This window comes from Pseudochaenichthys georgianus, chromosome 22, assembly GCF_902827115.2.
Source record: "Pseudochaenichthys georgianus chromosome 22, fPseGeo1.2, whole genome shotgun sequence".
Classification (NCBI taxonomy): Eukaryota; Metazoa; Chordata; class Actinopteri; order Perciformes; family Channichthyidae; genus Pseudochaenichthys; species Pseudochaenichthys georgianus.
In genome coordinates, this window is record NC_047524.1 from 26,295,993 (window position 1) to 26,315,240 (window position 19,248).

At 43.7% G+C, this 19,248-nt stretch overlaps 1 protein-coding gene across 1 annotated transcript in view; it reads right to left on the minus strand.

Annotated features, from left to right (window-relative positions):
• The window catches only part of kiaa1109 (KIAA1109 ortholog), a 154,333-nt gene extending 139,775 nt beyond the window's left edge, over positions 1-14,558 (minus strand). Inside the window, exon 1 of the mRNA XM_071207266.1 lies at positions 14,433-14,558. The gene's annotated coding sequence lies outside the window, so the exon portion shown is untranslated. The remainder of the gene's footprint in view (positions 1-14,432) is intronic.
• Between the last annotated feature and the right edge of the window lie 4,690 nt (positions 14,559-19,248).

Below are 19,248 nucleotides of genomic sequence, written 5' to 3' on the forward strand. Positions count from 1 at the left end.
CACACACACACACACACACACACACACACACACACACACACACACACACACACACACACACACACACACACACACTCTCAGCCAGGCTGCGGGTGTGTGTGACAGAGTCCTGCACGGGTCTGATTTTCACGGGTCTGATGTTCAAGACCCGCTCCCGCCCCGCGACGTGCAATACCGAACCCGCCCCCCGCATATATTGCCAATTAGTTCCGCAACCCGACCCGACCCGTCTGCACAAGATCCGCGACCCGACCCGAACCCGCATAGCCTATATATGAGCAGTGAAAACGTGCAATTATTAACACACGCAGTTGCATATCTGTCTCAAAAAGCGTGGGATGTTGGTTATTTTCTCCATCTAGGATGACACCAAAAGCCTCCCAGACGTTGGATTTCGCTCTTGAGGAAGTGTTATTGAAAATGCTGAATTCTCCGCTAGAGAGCTTCACCTCAGCCATTTTGAATGTGGCGCGCACAGTAGTGATGTGTCGGTCGCGAACGAGCCGGCTCAAAGAGCTTTTTGCACATTATCCCGCTTATTACACATGGCCACATTCTCAACAAAGTAACGACATGACTCCCAATATTAATTTAAATGCTTTTATGGATTTAGAAAATGATTTTATTGATTTAAAAAATAGTTTTATGTATTGATTTAAATTGACATGCATCCGCTAAGAAAAGTAGTCCGTTGTTACTGTTTGAACTAACGTAGCAACGGCAGGAACTGCTTCTATAGTGTTTTTGAGGAGCTTTTTGATTACAGATTTGAAAACATCGTTGCTTGCTTTAAAAGTAGCACAATTCGTTTTGTCAAACCTTGGAAAGTATCTAGATATCCCTGCCCTAATGCCAAAGGAACTGCACACTGAATATGTGTCGCCGTTTGATGTCTATGTCTGGACCGCTGCGTAAAAAGGAGGGTTTCTGCCCCATTACTTCTCTTCTTACTTCTATAAGAATAAAACACGGAGGACGGAGATCTCTTTTTGTCCCCCTCTTCTGACAGCCCAGCAGCTGATCTCAGAGCACGCTCCCCTCTCCTGCAGGGGGGCGTGGTCAGCTGCAGCTCACAGAATCAGCCCCCTGCAAAAAACAGCGCTGGAAAGAGCTAAATGAGGCATGGCTAAAATGCAGGATGTTTTTGTATTTTGAAAAAAAACTATATTTATATACTTTATATAGGTCGATACAGTAGCCCCTTTTTTTAAATAGTTTTTATAGGTGTTGCTATCTGTTTTGTGCAGCGTGGTTCTACAAGCAAGTCAATGCATTCATTGGGTGGTATCAGAGAGTTACACGGGTCTGTAAATGCAATGAAAACAATTGGCCACAGCAAATCATTATGTAATTTTTACTTTTGAATACTTCCGTACAAAGGATGTATTGAATAATTTAAGTGATATATGTGTACACATATAAATCATTAGTCAAAACAGGGCTACATTTGATTTAATTAAAAGGTATAATATGTGGTAAACTGAAGAGCCGTTTGGGAGCTGAAAGAGCCGGCTCTTCTTGGTGAGCCGAGCCAAATGATCCGGCACAGCAGCAGATTGATGCGTGCTGCAGAGGTTATGATTATGCACGGTCCCGCGGGGGAGAGGTCTGAGGATTTAAAATATTAAACTAATTTATTATTATTTTTAATATATTTATTATGCAATACCCGCGACCCGACCCGCATCATCTTTGTTTTACCCAGAACCGAACCCGGAAAAAAGCGTTTGAAAAAATACCACCCGCGAAACACCTTTTTTGCGGGTCACCCGTCGGGTACCCGCGGGTACCCGACCCGATGAAGGACTCTGGTGTGTGAGTGTTCGGGCTGGGTTTCGCTGTGTCTCGCTGCCTCGCAGACGGCCACTAGGGAGGGGGGGGGCAGGAGCTCTAACAAGCCGTTTAGGACAGAGAGTGAATACACATACTATACAGAGATGCTGTATGAGAAACCAATGTGAGTTTGGAACATTGAACAATATAAATGTATTCTAGTAGACCTCAAAAATTGAATTATGATCAGTAGAAATGGCCATGACATGGGACCTATAGGTTACTTACGTAACCCCAGTCCTCAGAGTAACATGAAGTGAGATGTCTCACTATGGGATGCGCCTCATCGCGGAGCAAACAGAAGCATCAATCTCATTACACCAATCCTGATTGGCTGGTGATCTTGACGTCAGCGTCAGGAGAAATCACCCCCTATAAGTAGCTTGCGCCACAACGCATGCATCATTCAAAATAAGCACCTCTTCTCGCTTCACCATAGCAAGGAGGGCCGTCTGGTGAGACATCTCACTTCATGTTACTCCGAGTACTGGGGTTACGTAAGTAACCTATAGTTCTCATTCATAACACTCCGTTCGATGTCTCACTATGGGATATTGTAGCTCCCGTATTGCCAGACGAGCTTATCTCGAGAATCACCGATCAACCAGAATTTAGAGTCCCGACTCAACAAGGTGCCCAGCACTGCTCGGGCCACGCTTGGAGCGGAGACGTCTAGCCTGTAAAAGCAGACAAAAGTGAGCGGCGAGGACCAGCTCGCCGCTGCACAGATGTCTTGGATGGAAACACCCTTGAACAAAGCCCAAGGTGCTTGAAAATTCTGACTCGTATAGGCCAAAGCAATTGCCTCCACAATCCAGTGGGAGAGCCGTTGCTTAGTAACAGGCTTACCCTTGTGAGGGTTAGCCCAGGACACGAAGAGTTGGTCATTAAGACGAAGCTCTTTTTATCTGTCCATATATGTGTGTAAAGCCCGGACTGGACACAACAGATCCTGCTGCTGCTCCCCGGAGGAAACCAGCGGCGGAGGAAATGCCTCAATGTCAATTGGGGTACACGAACCAACCACCTTTGGTGTAAAGGCAGGGTTGGGCTTCAACAACACTCTCGTTTGCCCTGGGGCGAACTGAGTGCATGAGGGATGTACAGACAGTGCGTGAATATCGCTGACCCGCTTGGCGGATGCCAGGGCCAGTAACAGCACTGTCTTGAGTGACAGATGTTTCATGTCAGCTTCTTCCAGGGGTTCAAATGGGTTCATTCTGAACCACTGCCAGGTCCCATAAGGGCACCAGCGACCTGGAGACAGGGAGGAGCCTGCGAGCATAAAACGGCAAACCAAAGGATGTTGGCTAGCCGTCTTACCCTCAAAGCCCACATGGCATGCAGCAATAGCAGCCAGGTACACCTTGATCGTGGAGAAAGCTCTGTGTTTATCGATCAAGTCCTGTAGGAATGATAAAATCACCCCGACAGGACATTGAAAAGAGATGTGCCCTTCTTGAAGGCACCACTCCTCAAACACCCTCCACTTACAGTCGTAAAGAGACCTGGTGGAGGAAGCTCTCGCACTCTGAATAGTGTTTATCACCTTCTGAGGGAGTCCCACTGTATTCAGATTGTACCACTCACGGGTCAGGCCCATAGTGCCCCGTGCTCTGGGCGTGGGTGAAGGATCGCCCCCCCCTGCCTGAGACAATCTGTCCCTGCGTGGTGGGGGCTGCCATGGCTGCCCGCACAACAGCTGATATATCTCCGCCAGCCCGTACGTTGCGGGCTAGGGCGGAAACATCAGAGTAATTGTGTGGCATTGCTCCTTCACTCTGGCCAGAGTTGGGGGTAACAGAGCCAGGGGTGGGAACGCGTACAGAGGACCCGGAGGTCAATCGTGTACGAGTGCGTCCCCGCCTAACAGTGCGTTTAAATCGCGCATTAAAGAGAACAGCTGTTATTGAGCATTTTTTCTTTATGCGAACAGATTTGACGCGGCTCCGCCGTAACGCACCCACAGCGGACTCACGATCCTTGGATGTGGAGTCCAGTCTGCATAGAGTGGTGCACCTCGGGACAGTAGTTCTGTCCCGAGGTGCATCACTCCCGGTACCTGTGTCGCTCTCAGAGAGAGGAGACGTCTGCCGCTCCAAGAGATCAGTTTGTGTGCCAGTGTGTGTGACTGGAGACAACGCAACCTCCCTTGGCGGTTCATACACGATATCGTGTTGTCTGTCCTCACGAGGACATGGTGTCCTCTGAGAGAAGGCAGGAAGCGTTTTAGGGTGGGGAACACAGCTAAAAGCTCCGGGTAATTTACGTGCGCCTGCTGGAGGTCTCTGCTCTAGAGACCTCTCACCGGGCGACCTTCGTAGATACCCTATCAGCCTGTCTGACATGCATCCGTGGTGACCACCTTCCGTGAAAGGACAGCACCCGTAGGCGCGTCCCGCACTAGAAAAGTCGGGTGTAGTGCCACTACGCATTACATACGCAATAACCAATACTCTCTGGGCATTATAGATAAAACGCTTCTTTCTAGGAGAGAGAGGGCCTCTCTCTCCAGAATATGGGTTGACTCTCTCTTGGCTTGTGAAAACAGATAAAGTATAACTGTTTTGAGAAGCCCAGGCAGATGTCGTGAGTATCTCCTGCTGTATGCTCCTTAGAGCCAGCTGAGATGTCACGCTTACGGCTCCAGCCAGCACTGCGCATGCCCGAGATTTTCTCGGCCAACTTGCCCTTGTCTCCAGCCTGGGCTGGGGACTCGGGGTGGGCTGCGACCTCTGCTTGACCGGTGCTTTGAACCGGGCAGAGTTCGCTTGGGTGGACCCAAGTGAACTGGACCCTTCGAGGGAGGCAGAGGTGGAGTGGTGGAGGCAGAGGTGGAGTGGTGGAGGCAGAGGTGGAGTGCCTCGTCCTCCTTCTTCTTCGTCTCACACCTCCTTTGCATGGAGGCGAGAGCGGAGCCGAAAATTCCCTCGGGAACGATGGGCATATCCAGCACATCCTCCTTTTCCCGGTCTGGGAGGTTGGTGAGGTTGAGCCATCTCGCTCTTTCCTGCACCACCATGATCCCCATTACTTTGCCCGTGGCCTGGCTGGCGCATCGCTGGACACGGAGGCAAATGTCCGTGACCGCTGCCATCTCGTCCAGAGTGGCTGCTCCCGGGCTACCCAACAGGTCCTCGCAGAGCTCCGCTTGGTAGGCGGTTAGCAGCGAGGACACATTCAGGGCCCTGGCGGACAGTGCTGCAGCTTTATAGGACTTTTCAGTCATTGTGGACTGAAAGCGGTCCGCCTTTGCTGGCAGCGTGGGGTTCCTGCTCGGTGAGGGGCCCACCTTCGGTTCCATGGGCGGTATGCGGAGCCTCTCCATTCCATCGCAATCCAGGGAGGAGACACCCTGGATTGGGACCTTGTTGCTGAAGGGCCGGTCTCTCCACGAGACCGACACTTCACCCAACATTTCCGTAAAAAACGGGAGGAGTTGCCTCCCTTTGCCCATTGTTTGGGGAAGATGCTTCCTCTCGTAGCGGGACCTGGAGTTCTCCTTGGCCATTTCAGGCCACGGAACATTAAGTCTGACCGCAGCGCGTTTGCACACGGCCTGCAGGTCCATGCTCAGACCGGGCGAAGCTGGTGTGCTGTCGCCCGGGAGAGCAGCCCTCGCTCCAGGCTTTGAAGCCTGGGCCGATGACATGAAGGTGTCCTCTTCTTGGTCATCCGACTTGGACAGGAGGAACGCCAGGGCGTCCCCCTCCTCGTCCCCCTCATAGTCCAACTCGAGGACATCCTCCGCGGGTGAGACCATGGTGAGGTCTAACCGGGAACCCCAGCTTGGTAAAGCCATCGCTGATAATGAGCCCCAGACCGACACGGAGAGGGGTTCGCTCTCTGTGGCGGACGCCCCGTGTCTTGACTGCCGGTAAAAGGTATTACCACCTTGTCCTTAATCCGGAGAAAGAGGACAGTGTGGGTCTTTTAATCCCGGAGAATACTGACTGGTGTGGCAGTATGCTCCTCTTTTAATCCTTTTCCCCGTCCTCGCTACCGTGGTGTCGGTAGAGAGGGAGCGAGCTAGCAACAGGTGTGTTGCTAGCTTGAAAAATCGGACCAACCTTACTTTCTCGTAGAGAAGGGCGAGGTCGATTTCTCAAGTACTAACGGCGTTAGTACTACCGTCTTCCTGCGAAGCAGAAGGAGTAGCCGGCTAGCGCCCGTCGACCGAAATGGTATTTTGGGTTCAGTCTGTGGACAGTGAAGCTTGCCCGGCTACTGTGAGATGTGCTCTGAAGCGAGAAGAGGTGTTTGAATGACGCATGCGTTGTGGCGCAAGCTACTTATAGGGGGTGATTTCCCCTGACGCTGACGTCAAGATCACCAGCCAATCAGGATTGGCGTAATGAGATTGATGCTTCTGTTTGCTCCGCGATGAGGCGCATCCCATAGTGAGACATCGAACGGAGTGTTATGAATGAGAACTTTAAGTAATTCAAGTTAAATAGTAAAATAAAATGGGTTGCCAAAATATAATGACAACAGACTTAGTTAAACTACTTTTGTATTCAAATATATATATATATATATATATATATATATATAGAGCACAAGGATGGTGTCTACATGATGAGGCTGAGGTTTATGCAAACGCTGTTCAATATGTAACTACGTTCATAAAGATTGGGTGGATCTGTTTTCCAAATGGTAATTGTCTAAGGGAGAAATAGTCAAAGATGATTTAGATGATGAGTTATAGGCTAAACATATGCTCAATTCTTCACAACCTTTAGCAAACGCTGTAAAAACGTTTCAATGGGGCCCTCTACTGTATTGTGTTCTATAGGTTTTACTGCAGGTCAATGGTCTGCAAAAGCCCCTGAAACTCCTCCATTGGACTCTTTGATTTCTTCTGGAACATACTAGTGACATCCAGGGTTCATACACTTTTACACCAATGAGTTTCAATGACTTTTCCATGATTTCTCCATGCCCTTTACCTAATTTTCCATGACCAAAAAAATTACTCAGCGGTACCACTGAAAATGGTTTATTTCAACATGGAACAGGAAAATAAGGTCTGCATATGAAACATGTTGTGCCTATCTAAAACAAATCAAATAGCTTACTCGCTTCTACACGCTAAAGCAACTCAAATCTCTCACCAGCAAAATACCTCGACAGTTAAATGCAATTTTACTAGGGATGCACGATAATTATCGGTCCGATATTAGGAATTATGACGTCATCCCGATAAACCCGATACCAGTATTAATAGCCCCGATAATATACAATATATTTTTTGGGTAAAAAAAAAGAAAAAAATACTGCGGTGTGGGTGGATTGGGATGAGGGGCGCTTGTTTTTCACTCGGCTCCTCCCGTTTTGCCAGTACTGTGGTATTAGTGGTTTAGGAAGAGGGGAGTTCTTCACAAATCCAGCGCTCCCTAATACTTTGAACCTGATCAGTCACCTGAAACATCACCATCGCTACGATGGTGTGTTAAAAGCGTACGAAGACAATAATACAATACAAAGTGTGTGTGTGTGTGTGTGTGTGCGCACGCGTTGGAGCTATGTGCAACTCAAGGCATATGCTCGAACCGGAGCTGCCTGGACGCTGCAATCATGTTGTGCACTATCCGTGCTGAGTGTGCTGACTTTTCGTACAATGTCCCATTGTCTGGCTTCCTGCATAAAGTCAAGTGCTCGGCGCAGTTGTGGCGAAATGTCGCTCCTCTGTTTTCATTTAAACAGCTCCTTATATCCGTTAGCGCAGCTAGCTAGCACCAGATGCTAACAACAACAATGCACGTAAGGTCTCTCTCTCGCTCGGGCCACAAATACACACACCCTCCCGGTCCTCCAGATGGCCAGTCGGTGCCTGCCGGTGAGCGTGGAAGTGTGGTCTGCCACAAGCGGGCGGCAGGAGCGGGGCTGTCAGCATCAGCTTGTCGATGGTATTTTAAACTCGATGCGCTCTGAAACTACGGAGCGGCCAAGGAAAAAAAATACACATGCGTTAATCGCGTTAAAATAATTAGTGGCGTAAATCTTTTTTTATTATCGGTATCGGTCTTGAGAAGCAGGAAGTTATCGGTATCGGTTTCAAAAAACCAATATCGTGCATCCCTACATTTTACGTTTCATTACTATACGATAGGGGTGTAACGGTATCCGTATTGTTCCCGTACCGTCACGGTTCGGACGTCACGGTTCGGCACATGCAGTCACACGGCGAATACGCCGTTTTTACAAGTGGGAAAAAAGTCTGTCACTCGGGGCAGTATTACACTATATATAATCCAGGGGGCGGTATTGCGCCTAAAAGCCAGCCGGCCGTAAATAACAAATGAAGAACAACAAAACACAACAAAACGAACACAATACATGAAGAAGAACAGTTAGTAGCTATGGCGAGTTCACAAAACACACAGGAGCTAGAAGACCCACTTGCTTCTTTTAAAATCAGCTGTGTGGGAACATTTTGGGTTCCCTGTGGACTAGAACAATGATGGGGTGCGAGTTGTGGATCAGACGAGGACGGTGTGTCGGCGTTGTTCGACAGCGGTGCGGTATGCTAGTGGTAACACGTCAAACATGCTCAATCACATCCGAGTCAGTCTCAGTCCCCAGCGAGAGGGTTTTCTCGACGGCAGGTGACATAGTTACCGCCAACAGATCTGCCCTCACGACTGACAACATAGACAAACTCATCTTTTTGAAGAAAAACTTGAAAATAGAGTAAAGCTTGAGTACCTTTATTTAGGCATAATGGCCTCACACACTCACAAGTTAATTACACATGTTAGACATTGCTCCTAAAAGGTACAGATTTTATTTTGTTTTATATTTTGACATCAGGAGATGTTATACAGTTCTGTATTGCCTTTTATTAATTGTGATTGAAACACTTTCTTATTATTTATTTAAATATTTTCAAGACATTCTTTTTAGTTGTACAGTTGTACATTTAACCTTTTAGTTTGACATCAGCCATTATAAATAATATGGCCATCTGATGTGTGTGTTACTGTTTGTGGTTTGTTTTTAACTGTGTAATACAGTTAATGATTCCAAATGTTAGAGTTCCTTATTTTCATACCAAAACTTGCACTACTGTTAAAAATAAATAACAGCAAAAAAATTATGCATTTGGGACTTTTTTTTGCATGCACCTTGTTGTACCGAACCCGTACCGAACCGTGACCCCCAAACCGAGGTACGAACCGAACCGTGACTTCTGTGAACCGTTACACCCCTACTATACGATACAGTATTTATTATCACTATAGTATTACTATTTCGGCGATTAGATAAAATATAAATTATATTTGATGCAACTTTAGTTACATTTCCATGACTTTTCCAAAACTTTGGGAAATATATTGTTTTCCATAACTTTTCCAGGGCCTGGAATTAGCATTTTGAATTTCCATGACTTTCCCAGGTTTTTAATGACCGCAAGAACCCTGGACATCACTATGTAACACTCAGCCTTCGATTGGCTAGGACACCAACACATTGTACATGATAGGCTACGGGGCAGGACATCTCTAAGCGGTTGAACAATCACAACAGAGCCAGCCAGCTATCCAATCAGAGCAGACTGGGCTCTGGTTTCAGACAGAGGGTGAAAAGAGGTGCTGCAGCACAGTCAGGATGAGAGAAATAAAGAGCTTTTTGAACATCAAAGCATGGAGACATGTCCCAGTGGAGACACTTAATACAAACATGAACCTGAAAATGAGCATAACACGGCCTCTTTTAAAAAGTGTAAAGGAATGTAAGCATATCTAAGTTCTTTAAAACATTTGTAAAGTACCGTCGCTGTTTAAGAGAGAAGGCTTGCTATGCGACATGTGATGATAATAAGCTATACGTGCTCCTACATGTACTTCACATGGCAAGAGGACAATGTTTGTTTTTGTGATGTGGACAGGGAGGATTATTCCATGCTGTACCAGTGTGGGTAAGGGGCTGGTGGAGGAAGTGTGTGAATGGGATACATTCACCCCATGCTTAGGATTCAAAGGCTTGAATACTGTTCGCACACAAGCAAAGTCACACAACCACAAATCCTCATCTAATCCACAAATCACGTTGGCTGTAAAACCACTGAGATGTCACCAAACCCGCTAATCTCTTTTACACAAAACACTCTTTTTGGACAAATGTTTGTAAAAGACAAAAACATTTGATGAATTGTAAAATGTGAAGTTGTTTAATTTAACAGAAGATGACTATATATTGCTTGTTGACATCAGCTACCTGCCTTAAAATGCTAATCCAGTCTAGCTGTTGGGTTTGTTTACCGTGTCAAATAAGGCAAAAGCTTTATTTAAAGGCATATACGTCATTTTCTACCACTAGGGATCCCTCAATCGAAAGCATTAATAGCATTAATAGCATGAATTAGCATTAATATTAAAACACTACCATGTATTGTATAGTTAAATGTGCACATTTTCACTGGAACTTATTACGCATGTTTTGATAACACCTTTATTCTATTTTATTTTATTTAACTTTTAAGTGCCAATTCTTAATTTAACTTCATATGTTTATATAAATATATTGAATTGATTTGATCTATTATTGCAATAAGAAATTCAAGTTTTCTGATTCTGAGAAGAATAAAGAAAGACAGAAGGATACAAACCACTAAAGACACTCAATAAAGAAGTTTCACAGACGGAGAAGATGCAACCTCTAACGTCTACTCAGCTTCTTTCTCTCAAAACACTCAGACATTTGATGAGTTCAAAACCTGCATGCAGTTCAAATAGTTCAACAACAAGCATGAACTTCTGCCAGGAACCAAAAACACACAATGTTTCGGGGGCAAATTAAATAAACTTTTGACGCTTTGAATACAAAAATCCCACATTTCTCTAGGTCTACAGCAGGGGGGTCAAACTCAATTTCATCACGGGCCACATTCGCATTATGGTTGCACTCAAAAGGGCCAGTTGAAACTTTAAGACTATATAAAAATACATATATAAATATTTAATATATATAAAATAATGTATTATATTCAGGGGTGCACATAACTTTTTTGCCCTGGTTCTCAAAGGAGCACCTGGAGATGTTGCTTGGTGCTCATCCTTAAAATGAAATAAACCATAACTTTTGAGGGGGTCTTTATTTGCCAGACACACGGCACTGAACACACATGCAGAGGTGAACACAGAACACACGTGCAGAGGTGAACACAGAACACACATGCAGAGGTGAACACTGAACACACGTGCAGAGGTGAACACTGAACACACGTGCAGAGGTGAACACAGAACACACATGCAGAGGTGAACACTGAACACACGTGCAGAGGTGAACACAGAACACACATGCAGAGGTGAACACTGAACACACGTGCAGAGGTGAACACAGAACACACATGCAGAGGTGAACACAGAACACACGTGCAGAGGTGAACACTGAACACACATGCAGAGGTGAACACTGAACACACGTGCAGAGGTGAACACTGAACACACGTGCAGAGGTGAACACAGACAACATTAGCACGACCAGTAATCCTACAAGCTGTCATCACTACCCTCCTGACTGTTCTCCTCACTGTCCTCCTCTCTGTCAGACATGGTAGCTGATGATGTAGGCCTACTACTTTCTCTCTGGTTGAGTCTGTCAACAGCTGGGTTTGGGTCGAAAGTCTCTGTTGTCATCTTAGACAAGTGGATGTAATCAAATAAGTATGTGAACATAACCAATAACCTACCATAACAAATGAAACTTATTTTATTTGTGTTGTTCATTCATATTTACCTTAACATTTATTTATGCATCTTTTTTTTATCTCTCCAGTTTTAAAGGATATTTTTGGTTACTGTCCTATAGTATACATTGGAATGATTTCAAACCTGTGCATCCCAATAATTATAAAGGAGTGCCTTGGAAATGTGTTTTTACATAAATTGTGACCAAACCATTTGAACTTAGACTAAAGTGAACTATCTAAACACTCAAGAATCCTTTACCTCACTGAGCTGTAGTTATCAGTCTGACTGGAGAGGACTCTCCCTCCACATTATTGTAGACACATCTTCTTCTTAGCTAGCACCAGATTCTAATAACAACAGCCCTAACAACCCTCCCTCTCTCCCACGCTCACTCGCATTTTGGCTGTGAGCTGCGGGCGCCAGATAAGCCAACATCCCCCATTTGCCTCACTAACAGCGCCCATCGTACAGGGCAAATGAAACGTGTAACCGGGGTGAAAAGGCTGTTACATTTACTTAATTATGAATATTGTTACATCAAGGCCGAAAATTAGGATGAGCGTCAATGGTTAAAAATGTTTTTTTCCCTCCCAGAGCTGCCAGCGCAGCGCCTCCACAGATCTGGCGCCCTAGGCGAACATCTATAACGCCAGTGCTACGGGCCGGCCCTCAGTTAATGGTGCGCGCCTGCGCACCAGTTATGTGCAGCCCTGTTTATATTACAGCCCTGATTATATTACATTATATTGCCTCTGCATTGGATTATTATCGGATAGGGTAATAACTTCATCATTATCTCGGTCTGAAAGCAGAAGTCTAGGGCAAATAATTGCAAGTGTCTTCAGTGAGAATGTCACAAAATGATTTTAAAATAAAAGCAAAAAATAAATAAAAGTAACATTTTGAACAAAAATTCAATTCTGAGAAAAGGGCAAATTCGGAGAAAAAAAGGCATATTTAGAAGAAAAAAGTCAAATTTCAGATGCATTGTGCTCCATGTACTGTATGGGCAACGTGCTTCTGTAAATCGTCATGTAACCGTGTAACAAACATATTATATTCTTTGCAAGCTCTTGTGGGGCCACATAAAATGAAGTCGCGGGATGGATTTGGCCCCCGGGCCTTGAGTTTGACACCCCTGGTCTACAGTCTTTGGGGGAAATATTCACACAACTTGACTAAATATATTGGTTGTTTTAAGACATTTCATTGAAAGAAATGTAACATATTATATCTTTACAAGAACTAAAAAAGTGTTTGTTATGAGTTGCACATATATTCCTGTAAGGCAGGTTTACACTTTGAATAACACCCTCCCACATAAGTGATGAGGTATGAGCACTGAGTGTGCTGCCATCTCAGAAAGATCAGCGCTGTGAGTGAGTCATCACAGATACGTGTAACCGGAGAGTTTTCCCTTTGGGTTTATAGGAGATGACTTGAGTACAGCCAGGAGGGGTCAGCTAAAGCAACAACCTACCAACTTGTTCATGGCTACAACAGCAGCTTCACATGTTATCGACTCTCCTAACAAATATAGACATAACAGACCAAACACTGCACCAACAAGAAACCTAAAGAAGGACCATTTTGAGGAAGTACATGTAAATAATTGTTATAGACATCTAATATCATTGTAGGGTCACTGTTGTGGTTCTTAACTGAATAAAGAATCATCCATTTTCTAGGGAATCTGGCATCAAGTGTGAAAGCACAACTGATCACAAAACATATCATAGGTTCACTAATCACTAACAATCAAACCATGTAGTGTTGTTGTTTACACATGTTTCAAAACAACACAGTATAACTAAATGGATGCACTAGTCCAGGGGTTTACCATCAATATAGCCATTTTACGCCCTCTTCCACCAAATTAAATGTGTACAGAGCAGCAAAGCATATTTGACAGCACTGCTTATAAAAGGTTTATATATAGTTAAACTATAAATATAAAAAACTAGAGTTAAAAGTATGGAACGATAATAAAATAACTGCTGACATTTTATAAGTATGTGTACCTCTTATACCAAAGGAAAACAGCACACTCCTAATATAATATATAGCTGCAGTCAAATAGCTTCAAAAGAGTGAACATACTATGGACTAGTTTGTGGCATATCTGCTACTGTTGGATGGACACTCCTCACGCGCACAACTGCATTCAACAATATGGCCTTTAACTTCAATCTGACCTCTTTCTTCAGCATAATGCATGCTTTGTTAACTGTGACCCGAGAGACCTGTAGGAATGACCACAGAAGCTTATTCTGCATACAAAGCATCACAATTACACAGCAGCAGATTAGCATAATTCAACATTACATGCAGTGCTGTTTGAGTGTTGCTGATTAAGATGAAACAAGAACACGTGAAATATGACAAGAGAAAAGACAACAGTAACTTATGGTGGGTACTTGTTTGTCTTGTGGTTTTGTTTACATGGTAGAGCTGTCATAGCTAAGGGTTTTTCAATCAGGAAATAACGCTCTGTTTAGCTCAAGTTCAACAAGACTAGTCGTGACTTAATTACCCATTCACTTGACTTCAGATGCAGCCTGAGCCACCTTACACCTTACACAAACATACACCTAGCTAGCTAATCCAACATATTTCCTGAGCATTATCCTCAGCACTAGCAACACACACGAATTGTTGCCTAACTTGTAACATGTATTTGCGTTTGTATCGTTTACACAAGAGGCTGCTAACCCGGTAAGTGCAGCCGAAAAGACTGTTGACCAATTATGTTTATTTTATGGATAATGCAGTTATTATGCTAACAGCTATATATCATAACGTTAGCACTGAGGTTAGCTAGCAAGCTAATGACAGCAGGCCGCACCCTATAACTTCTCCTTTTTGAAATTGTGAAAAACAAGTCACTTGGTTAAAGTAACATACCTTAATGTCCTTGATAAAGCATGTGGTTTCATCTTTGCTCCAGGTATTCAGGAGTTGTCGTCCCTTTGTCGTGTCAGACATGGGCATAGCTAGCATCCTCTGTTGAATATTTACCTGGCAGGCGGCCAGTTAACATCTCTTCCGGTTCTGTCGAGAGCGCTCACATAGTTGACCAATAGGGAAAATGACAAGTCAGAGACTGACCAATTAGAGGAAAGCATGAGCGAGGCACCGGCGCACAGTTGACAGACAGTGTTTTCTTCCTATCAACATGAATGTTTTTATAGTAGTGGGATTTGAGCAGTGCTGTTTTGATGGTGCATTGGAACGATGATGTCCCCATCAGGATCAACAGAATAAATCAATGATTTGTTTGTATTTTTTAAACAGTAAAAACAGAGCAATAAGTGTGGTATTTCGACCTATGATTTTTTATTATCAGTTTTCGAAATTATAAAGCAAAGAGAGTACCATTATAATTGTAATAATTATTTAAGGTTGTTGTAGAAATCGGGTTTCTAGGCTAAGTGCAGGTATATGGACAGATAAGAAGTGGTGAATCGTCCGTCAGGGCCTTCCAGGTATTCAGAGAATACCCTGAAACACTCAGATAAAACAAACCATCCATTAATGATGACAGGAGGCACAGCAGCACTCTGTCTGGTGGACAGATCTGTTCATGACGACTTATATATTTACTTTTAATTCATTCACAGTGCGGTATAATGAGACAATCACAGGCTACAGATGCGGACATTTATATAAATATATTGTAGTGCCGAGAGATAGGGAGTCGGAGGCGGTGCAATGAAGGACAAAGCTGGCTTTAATGAGCAACAGAAATAGACATGTTGTCGGGTCGCAGCCCGGGACAACAAGAGAAAGAGCCAGGAGGGCACACAGCATAATAGCAACCAGAGCCATATAATAGAAGAGTTACGACAACGGAAGTCCAAAAACGGTTATCGTCACGTGGTTCATGTAGACGAGGATCGTTCCCCGGAAGTTCATGGTGGGCAATGTGAATGCATTGATAACAGGAGATAGAACTACGATTTTTGGTAATTATTAGTGAATAAAGGTTTTGATTTGCAATATGTATACACCAAATCGATATGTGTATGTATTTACATCAATATGTTTTAAAAAATAAAATCGAATTTGCTAATATTAAGTGATAATATTAGGATTAGTGTGAACAACTAGTTTACATGTTAGGCTAACAGTGCCTTGGTTAAAGAGCCTGTTGCTGTTTATTTATAGCTTTGAATTCTTTAAAACCAATATTATCTTCTTAAACTTGTATGGTAGTCAGGAGCATCACTTTCTAATGTGTATTGATATATTTAGAGGGAAGGGATCTAAAGTAATGCTTTAAAATTCAGATTAGATTAATTTCTACCATTTTCTTAAATTCATGGTAGTTTCAGTAATCCCATGGTAATTGAGGACACAAGTTATCTAAATGACTAATGTCATCTTTATGGCTTTCAGAAAGGACAGGAGACCGACAGGTGACTATCAAAGGACTAGCAGCAGCAGCAGCAGCAGCAGCAGCATATGATGATGATGATGTTAAATGTGTTGCTTTAGGAACATCCATTGCAAATACATGGAATTCAATAAACATTGAATAGCATATCATGCAGTTTGTCGGTGCATTTTCCTCCGTGTTGTCCTGGTTTGCTGTGCTGCCTGGGGATGCTCAAATCGCTCCGAGAAAGGAGTACGAATGTACGGCTTCCCCACTGACACAGAGCGGAGGAAAAAATGGCTGGCTCAAGTCAGCAGGAGCAATTTCACGACCAACAGCAAAAAAATATGTGATGTAATTATATACAAACACTGCATTTGCACTTTTTCACAAAACGAAAACTACACCATTGGGAAAGCTTAATGTTTTGTTTAATACAAAAAAACAGGGAAAGGCTTGAAAAACACTGGGAGTTGAGACTCAGGGTGCAGGGTGAGTGTCTCAGTGCAGGTATTCAGGCTCCATTGAATCCCCCTCTGGTTCTTGTGCTGAAAGAGGGAGTAACAGACAGGAGAAAGGGTTATACAGACCTATATAGCACACCTATTGGATGGGAAATTGCCTTGGGGAGATAAGGTGTGGTCTTTGTTCCCAACTGAAGTTATGGAACTTTATTATTTGTGAGTTTAACAAAGTATGACAAATGGCATCAGTAACAGATGTGATATGAATTTCTATAAAGTTGTGTCACATTCTTGGTCATATTTTATATACAGTATGTAATGAGTATAACATGTCCAGTAAGTATAAAGTGTTTCCTAATACTGTGTATTCAACCACTATGGAATATGTATGTGGGCAGACAAAACTGAGTTGTTCTGTGTGTGAAGTAACCTCAAGTCACTCCGCAGGCACATTTTGATGCAGACCAGTTTGTCAAGGCAACAAAGGGCAAGACTAGGCTGAGAGCAGAGGCTATACCCACCATCTTCGTGCATCGCCCTGTGGTCAAAAAGAGAAGGGCCCCTGCACCACGATTCACCCCGGGACCTGTATCTACAAAGCCCATAGCTCATGATCACAGCTATAGTGTGAAAGGTGACACAGGTATAATAAGTATGAACTCTTAGTAACAAAAGTCATATTTCTTATTTTTAAGTGGTATAATATTTAAAATGTTCGAAAATGTACAGTGCCATGTCTTCTACTTACATTAGTCTCAAAGATTGAGGGAAGAAGGGATGAGGAGACTGAGAGAAAGGAAAGTGAGGGTGAAGAAAGAGAGGGCATGGCTAGTGAGGAGAGACATGGAGGGCGGACACCACCCACTCAGCCAGCAGCCAGTCAGCATACGAGGGAACCAGCAACCAGTCAGCATACGAGGGAACCAGCAGCCAGTCAGCATACAAGGAAACCAGCAGCCAGTCAGCATACGAGGGAACCAGCAGCCAGTCAGCATACGAGGGAACCAGCAGCCAGTCAGCATACGAGGGAACCAGCAGCTAGTCAGCATACGAGGGAACCAGAAACCAGTCAGCATACGAGGGAACCAGCAGCCAGTCAGCATACAAGGGAACCAGCAGCCAGTCAAACAGATCTATTAAAACAATTAAAGAGAAAATTAAAGAGCCAAGAAGGAATCACCAAAAAAGCAAAGGCACTAAGAAAAATCAGGAAAGAAAATGCAGCTCTCAAGACAACAATGAAAATTAGGGACAAGAAATATAAGAAAACGTTTTCAAAAGACCAATTTAAGGCATTAGGCAGACTCACCACAAAGGGGATGAAATGGAGCAATGAGACAATTAAGAAGGCTTTAAAAATTCGCTTTGGGTGCGGACCAACGAGTTACAAAACTGCAGGAATTGAAGATTCCCCTTCCAGGAATAAGGACACTGCAAAGAAGGATGCAATGTGTTAAGTTTGAGCCTGGTGTGTTGACAGAGGTCTTTGATTTCCTAAAATTGAAGGCAGATTGATTGACAGACCTTGAAAGGGAGTGTGTGTTGACCTTGGATGAAATGGCAATCACACCAAGTGTGGAGTTAGACATGATTACAGGCAAACTGTACGGTGATGTGACTTTACCAGGTCACACAGGGGTGGCAACACATGCTTGTGTGTTTATGTTGGCTGGAAACACAACACGGTGGAAGCAAGTAGTGGCATATCATTACACTGGCAATTATACCAATGGAGCAGAGTACAGGCCAATCATTATTGATATAATACAGTGGGCAGCATCCATAGGGCTACATGTGCTTGATGTCACCACCGACATGGGTAGCCCTAACCGAGCCATGTGGAAATCCTTTGGGGTGGACCAAAATAAAACATCGGTGCCACATCCAGCAACACCAGACAGGCAGCTTTATTTCATGCCCGATGTCCCACATCTGGTAACAATGGAGTAAGAGAGGGACTTGAAAAACCTTGGTGGCTCTCTACTCATGTTGTTACAGTTGTCTTGGTTACAGCTCTCAAGTTTTTTTTGGTGCCATTTCCACATCTTTAGAAAATATGAAATAAAAAATGTAAGTGAAATCAACCTCTTCTCTGGAGAACAAACTTTGATTTCCCTGTCTTGTGAGTTTGCAGTCTTGCAGTTTTGCTCCTCCACCTGTAACATCACTGCCATACAGTAGGTTACTAACAAGATTACTTATATAATACAGTGATATAATACATGCTTAGTATGCTTACTTATATAAAACAGTAGTATTAAACTTACCTTGTGTGTTCACTCTCACTTAAGTCCCTCTCCCTTTGCCATCAATCCAACATCAGCTGAGCTGCAACATTATACAGACAGGTAATAATCAACATAATCACAAGGACACAATATGGCTCTGCTAAAAACACTCACTCTTACACGCACCAAAGTTATATTTATCTAATATTTAACTCCCTCCACCCCCGCATACAATCCCGTTTAGAAGCCCCTCTTCTCTAATTCAACAACGTTGGACCAAATAGACATTAAGAGAACGGAATTTACAATTAAAAGGCTGTTCAACGTGTGTTGCTAACTTGCTTCGGTATCCTAGCTTAATCTGTTATCTGTAAATGTTCCCTAAATCTACTAATTTAGGGATAATCCATAATAATAATAATAATAATAATAATACACATGTTAATTTGAATCAGATGTACTGATAATATCCGCAATATAAATCTTTAAACTTCTTCTTAACTTTAAAAGTCCGTCACGAACGGTCTATTATGCTGCAACTCTACAGCTCTGCTAGCCTTGGCGCTAACTTCCGGGGAACGATTGAGAGGCTCCACGATCCGCCATTGCTGTAAAAAAGTGGTCCATTGGAGTGAACGGAGATGTCGTAA